Genomic DNA, 15,838 nt, shown 5'->3' with positions numbered 1-15,838 from the left:
AGGGGAGAAAATGTCAAATCTTCACCAAGGCCAACTATCCAGACTGGTCCTACTTGGGCCAGAAAAGCCAGGGAAGTCCCCAAATAGGGGTTCCAGCTCTTCTTCCTCCCCGAGCTCAGCAGAGGCAGCATTGGCAGAGGGAGTGGAGATATTCCAGGATCAAAGCAGAAGCTGGGATGGCTTTCATAATTCTGGGGCTGTCCCTGGAAAAGTAGGGATACTTGGAGGGTATGAAGCAGTCCAGATGAGAACATTAAAAGAGCAACAGGGGTTTTTTCATGGTTTAGAAAAGAGAATCTGACATAGACAACACAACCTTCTTCAAAGCAGAGAGCGCAGCATTGTAGCTGCACAGCAAATTAGTCTACAAGAGAAATCTGCTGTTTGTTTTTGATTCGGCCATCCTTTCAGACAACCGTATAAAATACCGTATTTTTTGCACTATAACACTCACTTTTTTCCTCCTAGAAAGTAAGGGGAAATGTCTGTGCGTGTTATGGAGTGTTATGGAGGGACTGCCTACGGGTGGCATGCCTACGGATTTTCCTCCTCTAAAAACTACGTGCGTGTTATGGTCGGGTGCGTGTTATAGAGCGAAAAATACGGGTACATTCTTTTGATTATACTCCAGTGTTTAAAAAGGGAGGGAGAGACATTATCTCTGTAGGAGTTCTTACTGCACATCATTGAATAACTTTGTGTGTAATAAGATTGTTTTTTAAGCTGTGTATTCCCAGGCTGAAGGGACCAACATTATAAAAAGCTTCAATTATCTCTTAACGGTGTTTTAGGAATCTTTTCTTTTAACTCACCAGCAACAGATCTGTTGTGAGTCACGCCAAAATTCCAATATATTGCCTTATAATGAGAGTAACCAAATATAGAGAAAATCTCATCTGAAACACCCAGACAGCTGTAGAAATATGCCTCAAAGCTAGTTTTCTGCTTTAATTAACGGCACACTTATTTAATGTTTAATTGTCTCAAACAGCTAGCCATTCCAATTTGAGAGGGAAAATAGAACCCAATAAGCAAGATAACTAGGAGCACAAAGGAACCGCAACAGACTTGATTTTGTGGAGGAAATTAGGCCTCTACGTAGAAGTGTGGAAGTGCTCCTGGGTTCAGCTTTACATCCAGTGCTATTTTTCTCAAAAAAAAAAAAAAAAAAAAAAAGAGGTTCTGGAACTCACCATGAACACCTCCCTCGTTCTCTGAGAATGGCAAGGGCGCCCACCAGAGAGGTGCCAGAACTGAGTTCCGACAACTTCCAGCTGGAAAAAAAAGCCCTGTTTACATCTGAATGACCCAGTGGAACTGGGCACTTTTCTACAAGTTCAACTGGTGCGCCAGTGTCTCACACTAGATGTAAATGAATTGTGAAAAAGACTCTATGAATTGAAAGTGGAGACACCCTGCGTACTTTGTTCTGTTTGTTCCACGAGAAAACCTTTAATAAAAAACCTAATTAAAAATAATGAGTGTGCATCTGCTCTTGTTTCTGAGCACATCAGGCCTGGCTATGGGGACATGTCAATTTGTATCCTGCCAATTTCCTTCTCAGCCCAATTCATAATATTGGCGATGAAATAGTTTATAATTCATAATATCGGCGATTAAATAGCAGTGAGAGATTTTACTTTCTTGGGCTCCATGATCACTGCAGATGGTGACAGCAGCCACGAAATTAAAAGACTCCTGCTTCTTGGGAGAAAAGCAATGACAAACCTAGACAGCATCTTAAAAAGCAGAGACATCACCTTGCCAACAAAGGACCGTGTAGTAAAAGCTATGGTTTTCCCAGTAGTGATGTATGGAAGTGAAAGCTGGACCATAAAAAAGGCTGATCGCCAAAGAATTGATGCTTTTGAATTATGGTGCTGGAGGAGACTCTTGAGAGTCCCATGGACTGCAAGAAGATCAAACCTCTCCATTCTGAAGGAAATCAGCCCTGAGTGCTCACTGGAAGGACAGATCCTGAAGCTGAGGCTCCAATACTTTGGCCACCTCATGAGAAGAGATGACTCCCTGGAAAAGACCCTGATGTTGGGAAAGATGGAGGGCACAAGGAGAAGGGGACGGAAGAGGACGAGATGGTTGGATAGTGTTCTTGAAGCTACCAGCATGAGTTTGACCAAACTGTGGGAGGCAGTGGAAGACAGGAGTGCCTGGCGTGCTCTGGTCCATGGGGTCACGAAGAGTCGGACACGACTAAACAACTAAACAACAACAAATAGTTTTTGTCCAGGACCACCTCCTCCTGTACCTCCTCCTGCCTCATCTCTAAGGTCAGAAAGACCACTCCCCACATTAAATGGGGGGGTACCCTTTGCGTGGTCGCGCGCAGCCCCCTGGACCCTATGCGGCAACCTTAGCACAGGCTTGGCTTCGCCTTTCCCAGGTGAGATACCTGGAGGTCTCCACCTATCTCAACCAGTTGCCCAATCCTGCCTGGGGAGGCGTTGCCAAGGTGATCAGGCCAGGTAGGGGGAGGGACCATCTGCCCACACAATAGGGGGAGGATCTTACCTGGGAATCATCAGTCGGCTCCAGAGCTTGTGTCCCATCATTGTTCAAAATCACGCTGGTGGGGATTGTAAGGCCAAGTGTCTCTGTGCAGTGACACCCAGGTGGAATCGAGACACATATAAAAATGTTTTAAAATATATAAAAATACTTTAAAAAAAAAAAGTTTTGAAAAACATATTGAATCTGCCATAGCTCACCATCGCCATCTAGTGTCACATTTGTATAATGCACTTTACAGTGTTTTATCGGCAGAGTCCCCAGTCTTTGGAACTCTCCTTCTGAATGCCTCCTCTCGTTTTCCTTTCTGATGACAGGTTAAGGTCGTTCCTTTGTTTTTTGGCAAGCATTTTGCAGTGGTTGAGTCTGATGTTGTATCTCTTTGGATGTCTAAAGTATTTTCTTAAATTGTGCATGTGTGTTTCAACCTGTGAGATTCTTTTCAGCAAAAATGCCACACAGAACTAAAATAAGAACACCTCCTTTTCTATACTTTCTGGTTTTCCTAAAGATAGGTCTCCGACTTCTCATTCCTTGCCTACACAAAATATTCTGAATGTATAAAATGTGCTTTTATGATAGAAATCCTCAAAGCATTGCAGAGACACAATGTGCCAGAAGTTTCTGTTCTTCACAGACTGTATTTGCACACTGGGTGACTAGCAGCAGATTCCCATTTTGTCTAAAATAACCAAGAACTGGGGTGCTGTCTTCTCTTTGAAGCTGCATTTCAAAAGAACCATGTCAGCTTCATATTCCAAGAACTGTTTCCATAGATGTATAGGACAAATTACCATTTTGCACACCATTTCTCTCTCTCTCTCTCTCTCTTTCTTTTTTGAGAAATAATTAAGTTATGAGGTTTCTCAAAAGACCTGATTTCCCTCAGATTAGGTCTCCAAATTACTTCCACCACCCAAAATAAGCTCATATAGATTGAATCTCTTGCAGCCGTATTATTTACTTACTTAAAGGTAAAGGTAAAGGGACCCCTGACTATTAGGTCCAGTCGTGGCCGACTCTGGGGTTGTGGCGCTCATCTCGCTTTACTGGCCAAGGGAGCCGGTGTACAGCTTCCGGGTCATGTAGCCAGCATGACTAAGCCGCTTCTGGCAAACCAGAGCAGCGCACGGAAATGTCGTTTACCTTCCCGCTGGAGTTGTACCTATTTATCTACTTGCACTTTGACGTGCTTTTGTACTGCTAGGTGAGCAGGATTACTTACTTATAGCATTCATAATTTATAATTCCTCTTATATAAAAATTTATAATTCCTCTTATAATTTATAATTCCTCTTTTGCCTAAGAGGAAGGCACATGATTAACTCTCACTCAGAAACCAATGTCCCCACTATGGAAGGATGTGTGGATCCAGAATTGGCCTCCACAGTCACTTACGGACCCACCGTTAAAGACCATATTCATGGAAGACAATCTTACTTGGCTACGAGTGATCACCAATGTTAAGTTGTGGGTGAACATATCAGACGACACAGCGATTCTTCAAACAGCTCTTGTTTTATTCACAGGCCAGGACAGAACTGAACTGAAGGGTTCAGTCAGCCTGCTTATATAGAGCTCCACTACAATGTTACTGTAACAACTTTCTAAAACTATCCAATCACTGAATGTCACTTTTGATCCCTTATTTGCATAACTATCTACAGTATCCCCCTACTGGCCCAGGGTGAGAACTTCAGTACATAACAACCAAAGAAGAAGGAGCATTTATATGTCACACTTTAGCTTAGCCAAAAAGACCCCAGCTGACCTAATTGATCACAAGATGCAGTGTGCACACACCATTTGAATGGCAATGCCCATTAACTCTGGGGGCCCAGGGCCCTCAAATATTTTATTGGTGGACCAAAGGGACCTCAGCCCCTAGGAGTTGCCTCCTATGTGTCATATGGTTCTTCCCTCAGACAGCTGACTTACTTCATTTATATGCCATATTTAAAGAAACCTTTAAGAGGTTTGCAACATATGCGAAACCATCTTAAATAGAAAAAAATGCAAAAACAAAAAAACCCAGAAAATGTCACCTTAAATATAAAAAAAGAAACTCTAAATAAAGCATTCAGTGTCAAAATAAGCATTGTATATAGAAATCAGCTACAAAAAAACAAAGAAAGAAAACCCCGTATTGTAAAACAGTAAACAGCTAGACACAATATCTTATCAACACCCAGAAATGAAATATTACAGATGACAATTAACAAATATAAATTACTCATTTTTAAATAATATAACTGATGACAAGGCAAAAGAAAAATCAACTCCAAATTATTTTCAATTTTTTTGGTGAAATAAATTGGTTTTCTCTTATTTCATTGCATTTCTCTTACACAATTGTTTGATGCTGATGGAATACTGTTCAAAGACTTAATTCAACCAGCTGTACCCCACACTGCAATTTGTACTATACCACAGTAGCAGAGGAAGGATCTATTTTGTGTACACACAAAGTTTCTGTTTGAACCGCAAAAGAGAGAATGGAACAGATCAAACTTTAAAGTTAAAGTGTTTATAAGTTTCACAATCTTCAGATCCCCTCATTTCTCCTAGATTCTTTTTTTCTTTGAGCAAGACTAAAGTGAGCAACGCAGCCTTCGTATCATGTTGACCCCTCTGGAATTATTCTGAAATAAAGCAGTCTGTCATGTGAAGCAGTCTCTCCCTCATCCATGCGCCGCTTGATTTATCAATAGCTGAAGCATGAATGCCTGGCATCACCACAGCCTATCATTTGTTCAAGAATCTGTTGCCATCTTCCAGCTAGATTGCAAAAGAGCCAAATCACGGATGGCAAAGTCATTACATTTGTAAAGTACATTCTAATGGATGCTTTTCATCACTTCAGGGTTTTTCCCAGCATTTATTCATACAGCTAGCAGATGTGAAGTGCTTGAACACGCTGTCCCGTTTAAGCTACATGTTGTTATTTACTTACCTCTTAATGGAGCATACATATCTAAAAACTCAGATCCTAGCATTCATTTCATACATCCACTGCCAACCTAGCAGTTCGAAAGCACACCAGTGCAAGTAGATAAATAGGTACTGCTGCAGAGGGAAGGTAAACGGCGTTTCCGTGCGCTCTGGTTTCCGTCATGGTGTCCTGTTGCGCCAGAGGTGGTTTAGTCCTGCTGGCCACATGACCTGGAAAGCTGTCTGTGGACAAACACTGGCTCCCTCGGCCTGTAAAGCGAGATGAATGCCGCAACCTCATAGTCGCCTTTGACTGGACTTAACCATCCAGGGGTCCTTTACCTTTACCTTTTTACATTCACGTACATGTTCAGCTTAGGATAGTTCCTTACCTTACCTCCAAAGCTCACTGTTGTGTATATCAGCAGTAAAATACCTTTAGCCACATTTGTGGGTTGTTTTTTTCTTAATCATACGTTTTTATTGATTTTCATAAAATTTAATAAATTAAATTCAGTTTCCACACAATATTCCCTTAGCATTTTGACTTCCCACCCTTACTTCCATGATGTTTCTGTTCAAATAATTTTATCCACTGCCTTAAATATAACATATATCCTACTTTACATTATTTTATCATTCTCATTCCTTTGCTTATATTTCCAGACCTGTCTACGATTTCACTTGACTATAATATTTTCTCAGATGAACCGAAAAGGGTCTCCACTCTTCCACAAACCCACACACATGTTGTGAATTATAAAAGTTAGTTTTGGATACTATTTACCACACCTCTGCACCTTGTGTTGTAAAAATTCCCCTCAGTGCTGGACAGGATTGGCATCTGACCATCCAGGGTGGAAGAGCTTTCACCCCCAGTATAAAGCAGCTTCCTAAAGTTTAACATTTAATACACATTGGAAATTCTAGTGCTTTTAATCTGTGCTATTTTTCTAGAAAAGCTGGTGCCCCAACTCTCCGTGAACACCTCCCTCACTCTCTTAGAATGGCAATAGAGGTGCCAGAACTGAGTTCCAGTTAGTTCTGCCTGGGAAAAAAAGCCCTAGATACACAATTTTTTTTGAAAAGCGTTGTTGTTGTTGTTGTTGTTTAGTTGTTTAGTCATGTCTGACTCTTCGTAACCCCATGGACCAGAGCACGCCAGGCACTCCTGTCTTCCAATGCCTCCCGTCACTACTGGGAAAACCATAGCTTTAACTATACGGACCTTTGTTGTAATGAACATAACTAAAATGAAAACGGAATCTCACTTGACTGAGATTCCAACCACTAGCCCAGGCCTTCAAGACAAGAAGGAACATTTGCCACTTTTCACAGAAAATAGATAGTAACGTGTCAGTAAGCTGTGAGTAATTCAATACAGTGAGAAGCGACTGGCTCAAGTCAGCACGTCTTACATCAACTTCGATCTCCTCATTTCGAAATCAATCTCCATTAAATATACAGCTTCTAAAGGAAATGTATGAGCCCAATAGCCAAGGCAAACACAATTGAATTGATGGTGGTGGTTTTTTCTGCTTTTCTACCAAGATAGATAAATAGATAAATAGATAGACAGACAGACAGAGAGACAGACAGATAAATGATAGATAGATAGATGATGATGATAGATGATAAATGATTAGATAGATAGATAGATAGATGATAGATAGATAGATGATAGATAGATAGATAGATAGATAGATAGATAGATAGATAGAGATAGATAGATAGATAGATAGATAGATAGATGATTGATAGATAGATGATAGATAGATAGATAGATAGATAGATAGATAGATAGATAGATAGATAGATAGATAGATAGATGATGATGATAGATAGATAGATGATAGATAGATAGATAGAGATAGAGATAGATAGATAGATAGATAGATAGATAGATAGATAGATAGATAGATAGATAGATGATAGATAGAGATAGAGAGATAGAGAGATAGAGAGATAGAGAGATAGAGAGATAGATAGATAGATAGATAGATAGATAGATAGATAGATGATAGATAGATAGATAGATAGATAGATAGATAGATAGATAGATGATAGATAGATAGATGATAGATAGATAGATAGATAGATAGATAGATAGATAGATAGATAGATGATAGACAGATAGATAGATGATAGATTAAGGTTACCAGATTTTTTCAATGAATCCAGGAACACTTCAACTTCAATGAATTTTGTATGGAGACTGATTTGTAAATCCAGGGACTGTCCCTGGAAAACGGGGACATCTGGTAACCTTATGATAGATAGTGTGTGTCCCAACTCCTGTACGCTGCAAATGTCTGGCATAATGGGGACCTGCCAAAGCTAGATGGCTTTCAGGCAAAATTTCTACGATCTCTGCTGCACGTTCCCAACTCCGTTCCCAACTCCGTACTTCTGTTAGAAGCTGGCGAATGCCCAATTTCAACTAAAGCGCGGTGGGCTGCGCTAAAACATTTGCTCAGGATTTCAGTGTTTGATCTAGGGAAGGGTTTGTACCAACACCTGACCAATGAGGAATTTGTCAGCAAATGGCAGAAAACCATGGCTAAAAAGCCATCTCTATTGGTCTGTCACCACACCACCCCCCAACTGTATTACCTGGGTTATGAAGGCGCCCTAAAGACATTAAAGCAAAGATTATGGGATAATGCACACAGTGACTGCGATCTCGATCACACGCAGTCTGTAGTCCGCTGGCAGTAGGAGTACAATATGGGAATGCCTTTAAGTTAACATCTTACATTAAAAACCTGACAGTACCAAACTATCGAAGGCTTTTCACCAAAGCCAGACTAAACATCTTTCCTTCTGCAGTGTTGGATGGCAGGTTGAGAGGAGTTCCCTACCAGGACAGACTTTGCTCGTGTGCTCAAGACATCAATTCCATAAAACATATTTTGTTGCACTGTGCAAAATATGAGCAAGCCAGGTATGAACTGATATTACCCTTGCTGGTACCTTCCCCGGGAAAATCAGAGGCTCACTATGTCAGGTTCCTATTGGAAGACCGGACAAACGCTAGAACATTAGCAGTGGCAAAGTTTTTCTCGGTGGTTGCAAGAACCAATGATCCCTATATTCTGAACAAAATGCTTGTTTAACCTGGAGGTAGGCTGTATGAATTGTGTATTGCTTTGTAACAATTTGTTGGGTCTCTGGACCGTAATAAAGGTTGATGATGATGATGATGATGATAGTGTGTGTGTGTGTGTGTGTGTGTGTGTGTGTGTGACCATCCAGATACAGCTACAGCATGAACTTGCTTTGCTGCAATAATCAACCCAATTCTCAGCTCACTGAAATATCTGAAGTATGAATTTAAATGTTGAGACACTAAACCAGGGCTAAAGCAACTTTTCTACAGTCAGGGACCACTCCAGATATTACTCTGGAAACCAGAACCACCCAACCCTTCCATGATGGTTGTCCTACACACTCAAGTTGGTGTCACCTAGCACAAGTGTGGGGAACTTTTGGCCCTCAAGGTCTCACTGAACTACAACTCCCAAGAATGACCCCTATTCCTCTCAGAGACCTATAGTCCACAGAGTTCTCTGAGAAGAGGGATTACCTGTTAAACCAGTCTGGGAACTGTAGTTCTGTGAGGGGAATATGGGTCTCCTAACTGTCAGCATCGCCCTTGAGCCAGTGTCACCAACTGGACTCATGCACTTCAACCCCGACTGGGCTAGGCGAGCTGGGTAGCACTTCCAGAGACCACCAGGTCAAAGTGCTGTGGACTCACAGCTTAGAGTTGTGAGCACCGGATTCACTTCCACAATATAGTCGTCGCACAGCAGAGTATAGCAGAGTCTAGCAGTGTATACACGACTCGGAGAGCAGCTCTGTAGAATATCTTCTTTTATTCTATAACTACAACTATAATACAAAACTATATACAGAGCTAAATAGGTCTAAGCATAAATGAATGCTGCACTGAGTGTCTGCAGCTGCTCTTAGCAGCAACCTTATCTCTACACACGATCTCTAACACTCAGTCTCTCTCTCTCCGACACACTGACTGACTGACTTGGTGCTGGAGCTGAATAAGTAGAAAGCAGAACACTGCTCCTCCTCTCTGGAGAATCGGCAGACTCGTCAGGAGATTCTTGGATATGGGAGGGGTGAAATCTCCTCACTAACATTTCTCAGCACTTTTAACAAACCACACTTCCCAGAATCCTTTGGGGGAAGCCGTGGCAGTTGAAAGCAGTATGATACTTGCTTTAAATGTCTAGTGCAGATGAGGCTAATAGAACTATGCCCCTCAAATTCTCATTTTCTTCCATTTTTTGGTATCCCTTAAGTTTATATACCTTTTTGTTCTCATTCAGAGGGGAGGTGGGGAGATAACTTTGTGCTGCAGAAAGAAATACCGCGCAATTTAAAGGTCAGTCCATTCAGGGTTTTGTTTTTTAAATCAACTTTATTTTTAGCAAAGATCAATAATTTGCTATTCAAGTGACTGTCAAAGAACTTGACTCTCTAGGACACTTGAAGAGAGATGTTGGTTGGGCATTCAATTCCGTAGGGCTTGCTTCTGAATAGACAGTCAGGGTTGCTCTGTGAATGGGAACCTCCATGTTCATAGGGACTATAACCTTGAATACCAGTTGCTGAGGACAGTGGGGTGGTAATAGGAGGAGAGGACTGTCAATCAATCCATCTTCCCACTGTGGAAATTGTTTTTTTTAAAAAAAAATAATAATATTTATTCCAGTTTTAAAGATTACAAAAAGAAAACACTAAATTAAGCAAGAAAAAACAAGACAATACATCACCATGAATACAGACAAGCAAAAAATAAAAAACCCCAGAAAAATACAAACAATTAAGAAAAAAGGAAAAAAGGAAAAAAAACAAATCAAACTGTCAGTAAACTGCCATCGGAGCCAGGGGTGGTGGTGAGGCTCCAAAATGATGCTGGAGAGGGAACCAGCAAGGAGAGAGAGGAAGCCTCCGCTGGGGAAGGAAATAGACGTGACGCCAGGGAGAAAGGGGAGTCTGAGGGAGCTGTGGAGAGAAGGCTCCAGGACTCTTCCAGTGGAACCAGCGGGGAGAGCACAGGACCTCCTCTGGGGACGCCCACTCTGCGCAGAAAGGTTTCACGCAGAGAAGGCAGGCGGCGATTGGGTGTGAAAGAACTTCTATGTTGGAAGAAATTCAGGAAACGCCCACTGACGGATTCTGCCAGTGATTGAGACAGTCACGGTGTACTGACTGTCCAGCCTGGGGAAAGTTTTAACCAAACTACTCAGCTCGGAGCAGTTTGCGCCTTACGCACAAGCAACCCCATACCCCATTACACAAACCTTCCCATAACTTATTTTTCATTTGCTTGTTTCCTTGACCTCCTCACACCTCCCTTTTTTGTATTCTAGTTCAATTAGATATTTCAGCAAATCCTTTCCATCTTTGTTTTAATCCTAATAATTTATCTTAACATACTGTAATTTTACACTCTCTTCTTTCACCAATTAACTATCCATTTTTACTTAATCCTTTATATCATTTCTGCTAAAACCACATAACTTCATTCCAACATCCTTCTAACATTCCTTAATTTTACAATGTTTCTGTAAATAAACTTTAAATTTCTTCCAATCTTCTTCCACCAACTCTTCTCCCTGGTCCGAGCCCACTGTGGAAATTGGGTTGCTATTCTTGATTATCTGATGCAGCAGGGCTCTGCTTAATTTCTTATTGCCCGCATCATATCCACCAACGTATGCAAAACTACAGATTGGGGTTGTTGTCACATTTCAGAACACGGAGAAATTAAGCAGGCGATTCCCTACTCTGAGCAGTGAGATTGGAAAGGCTACACGTTTTGATTTCTGTCTGTCAGAAGGATGTGAAAAGATCCTTGTTTGCAAAGTACCATCGCCGTGGTTAGTAAAGGTAAAGGGACCCCTGACCATTAGGTCCAGTCATGACCGACTCTGGGGTTGCGGCACTCATCTCGCTTTATTGGCCGAGGGAGCCAGCGTGCAGCTTCTGGGCCATGTGGCCAGCATGACTAAGCCGCTTCTGGTGAACCAGAGCAGCGCACGGAAACGCCATTTACCTTCCCGCCTATTTATCTACTTGCACTTTGAGGTGCTTTCGAACTACTAGGTTAGCAGGAGCAGGGACCAAGCAATGGGAGCTCACCCCGTCATCGCCGTGATTAAGAGTGTGCAAAAGCTGTTGGTCTCCACATAAATATGACACAGGAAGAAGTAAAACAGATTTCTCCACTGATGCCTGCAGCACAATGCCTTTCCCAGCCTGTTGCCTTATTGGGGATTAGACGTTGGTGTATAATGCCAGTGGCAGATGCTTGTGAGAGGTGTGAAGAGTCTTGTGTGTGTGTGTGTGTGTCTTTGCCACTAGAGGGTGCACACACCGTACTTCCCTTAAAACACACAAGCGTTCATCGTCAAGTCTATTTACAAAGGGCACATTCAGACATCAAAAATTTGCTCCACGCACCTAAGGTTCTCACATTTTGTACTAACCTTGCAGGCTTGTTTGTTTTAATTTTTTGGTTTTAGGGGGGGGGGATATTCATGGAAATTTAGCAGGTGAAATCTGCCCCTTTCCCTTTGTGCGAGACAAAGCTCGCCCAGTTTTATTCCGGTTATGCTGCTGCTAAAGGGATACGAGCGAAGCCAATATAAACACCAACAGGTGTATTTACAGTCCTGGGCCAATTTTATGATAGAACCAGCGATCTTGGAAGGATCAAAGGAATGTGAGACTTCATTCCAATGAGCAGAGCACCCAAACCAAAATTTAAACTTGCCCCATCCTCACTAATTGTTTTAGTTACAAAATTTCTGTTCAGTATTGCCTTAGCTACCGTATTTCTAGGGACGCGGGTGGCGCTGTGGGTTAAACCACAGAGCCTAGGACTTGCCAATCAGAAGGTCGGCAGTTCAAATCCCCACAACGGGGTGAGCTCCTGTTGCTCGTTCCCTGCTCCTGCCAACCTAGTAGTTTGAAAGCTCGTCAAAGTGCAAGTAGATAAATAGGTACCACTCCAGTGGGAAGGTAAGCGGCATTTCCGTGTGCTGCTCTGGTTCACCAGAAGCGGCTTAGTCCTGCTGGCCACATGACCCGGAAGCTGTACGCCTGCTTCCTCAGCCAGTAAAGCGAGATGAGCGCTGCAACCCCAGAGTCGGTCAGGACTGGACCTAATGGTCAGGGGTCCCTTTACCTTTACCTTACCGTATTTCTACTCTCGTCAAAAGTCCATCAAAAAATTGTCTTGGAGAGATTAACATTAATGCAACAATTAAAAAAGGAAAAAATGGAAAGGATTTGCTGAAATTACTAATTGAACTAGAATACAAAAAAGGGAGGTGTGAGGAGGTCAGGGAAACAAGTAAAGGAAAGTTAAGATATGGAAAGGATGATGTGTTTTTTTTAAATTGTTTTTATATTATTTTTACTTCTTTTTGTGTGTATTTTGTACTTTTTGTTCCTTTTTTCTTTTTCTCTTTTACATTTTTGTAACCTTTTCGAAATTTCAATAAATATTATTTAAAAAATAAAAATAAAAAAGCAATGTCGTTTGACTTCATAGTGACTTTGCTATCAATCCAGGTGAGGCTACAGCTTGCCTAGGATTATGGGATCATTTTCGGTTGATGGAGCCAGTTGATGTGGACCACCAGCTTGCTGTCTGTGATTTATCCAACCATATACCCTCTGGAGGCCTGCTCTTCATGGCTGATTAAAGTCAGCCAGAGTGGGGTGGCTGGGAGAATCCAGAGTGTTGTGTTGGGGAGCTGGCAGCCACACTTAAAGAGGCCGTGGTACACCTGCTCCTTAAAAAGCCCATGTTTAAACTCAATGGCATGGCATATCTACCAGCCAGCTGCCCATATTTCAGGAGTGACAGAGAGAGTGTGGTGGCAGAGTAACAGCAAGAGTTCCTGATGATACAAAACCATTCCCAAAGTCATTTCATCCCCTAAAAATATTTATGACCTATTTTTCCACAAGTCCCTTCTAACTCTACAATTCACGACTGTATGAATAAGTAAAAGGAGAACAGAAGTTAGCTATAGGGTTTTCTGAAGGTTTTACTCTGGATGTCAGTTGGCTGGATTCTGTAATTAAAAGAAGAAAATACACAAAAACTTGTTTAACGAAGAGAATTCTGAAATTTATTTGGAAAAATAGGTCATAAATATTTATGGGGGGGGAGACTCTGGGAATGGTTTTGTATCATTGGCTGAAAAAGAGAGAGAGAAAGCTGTTGCTGTTTTCATCAAAAATAATGTTATAGAAACCTCTGTTACAATCTGAATGGCTGTGTCTTCCTCACTGACATAGTCTCTAGCAATGCGCATCATATTCAAGATACTGTAATATCCCCATAGGAGGTGTCCTGCACTGCCAATTTCTCAGCTGAAATTGCAGCGACAATCCAGTTTCTTCTCTAAAGGAATAACCAGTAGTTTCGATTAATTCAGCATTTTAGCTATGGCTTGCTGAACGTTGCTTTCATCACACCTGCCACAGAGGAGATTCACCACTCTTTGCCAAACACATCTCTGTGTGTCGTCAACGCACTGGTAACTGTTTCTAGGTGCATTTCCATGGCCTCGTGTGAAAACTCACAGCTACCAAATATGCATTTACTTCCCAGTGCTAACAAAGATTTGTTTTGCAGTGCTGTACGAATGGGACTAAGTGACTGAAGGCACAAACAAGCAGGCTTGGCTCACTTTCATGGTGGATGATTCAATCAATTGCCTCCAACAGCACGGCTTTCCTTACAGTCGAATGCTCTACTTCATTGGAGTTTGTGGGTTCTTGAACTTTGTTGATAACTCCCAGCGAGATGACTGCATGCTGATGGATCTGCAGCAGTCCCAGAAGCTTCACAGATACCAATGGAGCTCAGGTCAAAGTCATAGGGGTCATCCTGGAGATTAGTTGGGAGGATCATCACGATCCTGTTGAGTTTTCAATATATTCTGCCAGCACATCGCTTGAATGCAACAGAAGGCAATATTAGCTTGATTATGATGACTTTGATTGATTTGGGCCACTTTACATATTGGGTACGTAAAAGTTTTGGGCCGTGCATATGAACTCTCCCCCTTCTCTTATATAGGTTGCTTATCTTTAAACTAGGCTTGGACTGGATATTGCTGAAATGGTGGAGACCTTCAAAGGACACCTTCAACTAGAAGGCTGTTCTCTGTCAAGTGGGAGATACGGCCACCCTGGAATTGTTACAGCCACCAAGTTCAGCTCTCGGGCTTGTTCAGTAGCAATTGCAGTTCTCACTTCTCTTGGTTCTTCTACCTCCCTGTGCAGAGCTCTGCAGCCCTTGGGAGGCAAACCATGCCAGCATATGTGGTCCTGCTTACATCCTACTCAGGCATGTGGACTCCTTAGCAAAGGAGGAACGCACTGCATTACCCTATATAGCTTTATCCCAGCCACGTTCTGATACTGTCAATCAGAATATTCTGGTCCTGGCCTGACTAAATCCTAGCACGTCTGGAAGATGGAGAGACCCTTTGCCACCTTTAAAGACCTCCATGTGTGGGCAGAAAAGCTCTGAAGACTTTGCTCCCAATAAGAATATGAGTTCTAATTTCATCATTTAGAAAGATCAAGTGATTCTTTAGTTGGATTTAACCCAATGCTGTCAACTTTCAGATTTGAAAATAAGAGATCAGCAGCCTCGAAAATAAGGGATCAGCAGCCTCACCTGTCCTGGGGACAGTCTACGGGATATCTAACAATCCAGGATAGCAGTGGGAAACAGTGCTGGAATAAGGGAATTTCCCACACAAAAAAAGGGAAGGTTGAGAGCTATGATTTAACCATATCAGCCAGCGGTTAACTGGCAGCATGTTTGCCAGGACTAAGCCAGGGCTGATCCATTCTCAGTAAATTACTTTGTTCTCAATTTGTGGTGTGGTTTTATGAGTAGGCCTGTTGACTCATAATATTCCATGTATCTCTGTTTAGCAAGTGATTGATCTAAAGTGAAATTAATATATTTTTACTACTGTTCACATGCTATTGAAGGCAGAATTCTGAACATGTATTTCATCAGTGTGCAGTAATTGACTTAAAACATGGCTCATTTTTTTCCATAGCTTTACTCTCTCAGAAATGTGCAACATGAACATAATAGTGTTAAGGAATCAGAAAAATAAAACAAAATAACTTAATGCATACAAGATTTTCAGACTGTCAAAATTTCAACAATTGGCCTTTTTGTTGAGTAAAATCAGCACATTTGTTAATCAAATTAATTTAAAAAGCTTTTCAAAATAAAAGCAATGCTTAAATAAATATAGCCTCTTATATCAATAGAACACTACTTTCTAATAGAGGTAATGCAGATACA

The sequence above is a fragment of the Podarcis cretensis genome (assembly GCF_951804945.1).
Source record: "Podarcis cretensis genome assembly, chromosome: 1".
Lineage (NCBI taxonomy): Eukaryota > Metazoa > Chordata > Lepidosauria > Squamata > Lacertidae > Podarcis > Podarcis cretensis.
The sequence above is the reverse complement of the archived record's forward strand: the minus strand, read 5'-3'. Positions refer to the sequence as shown.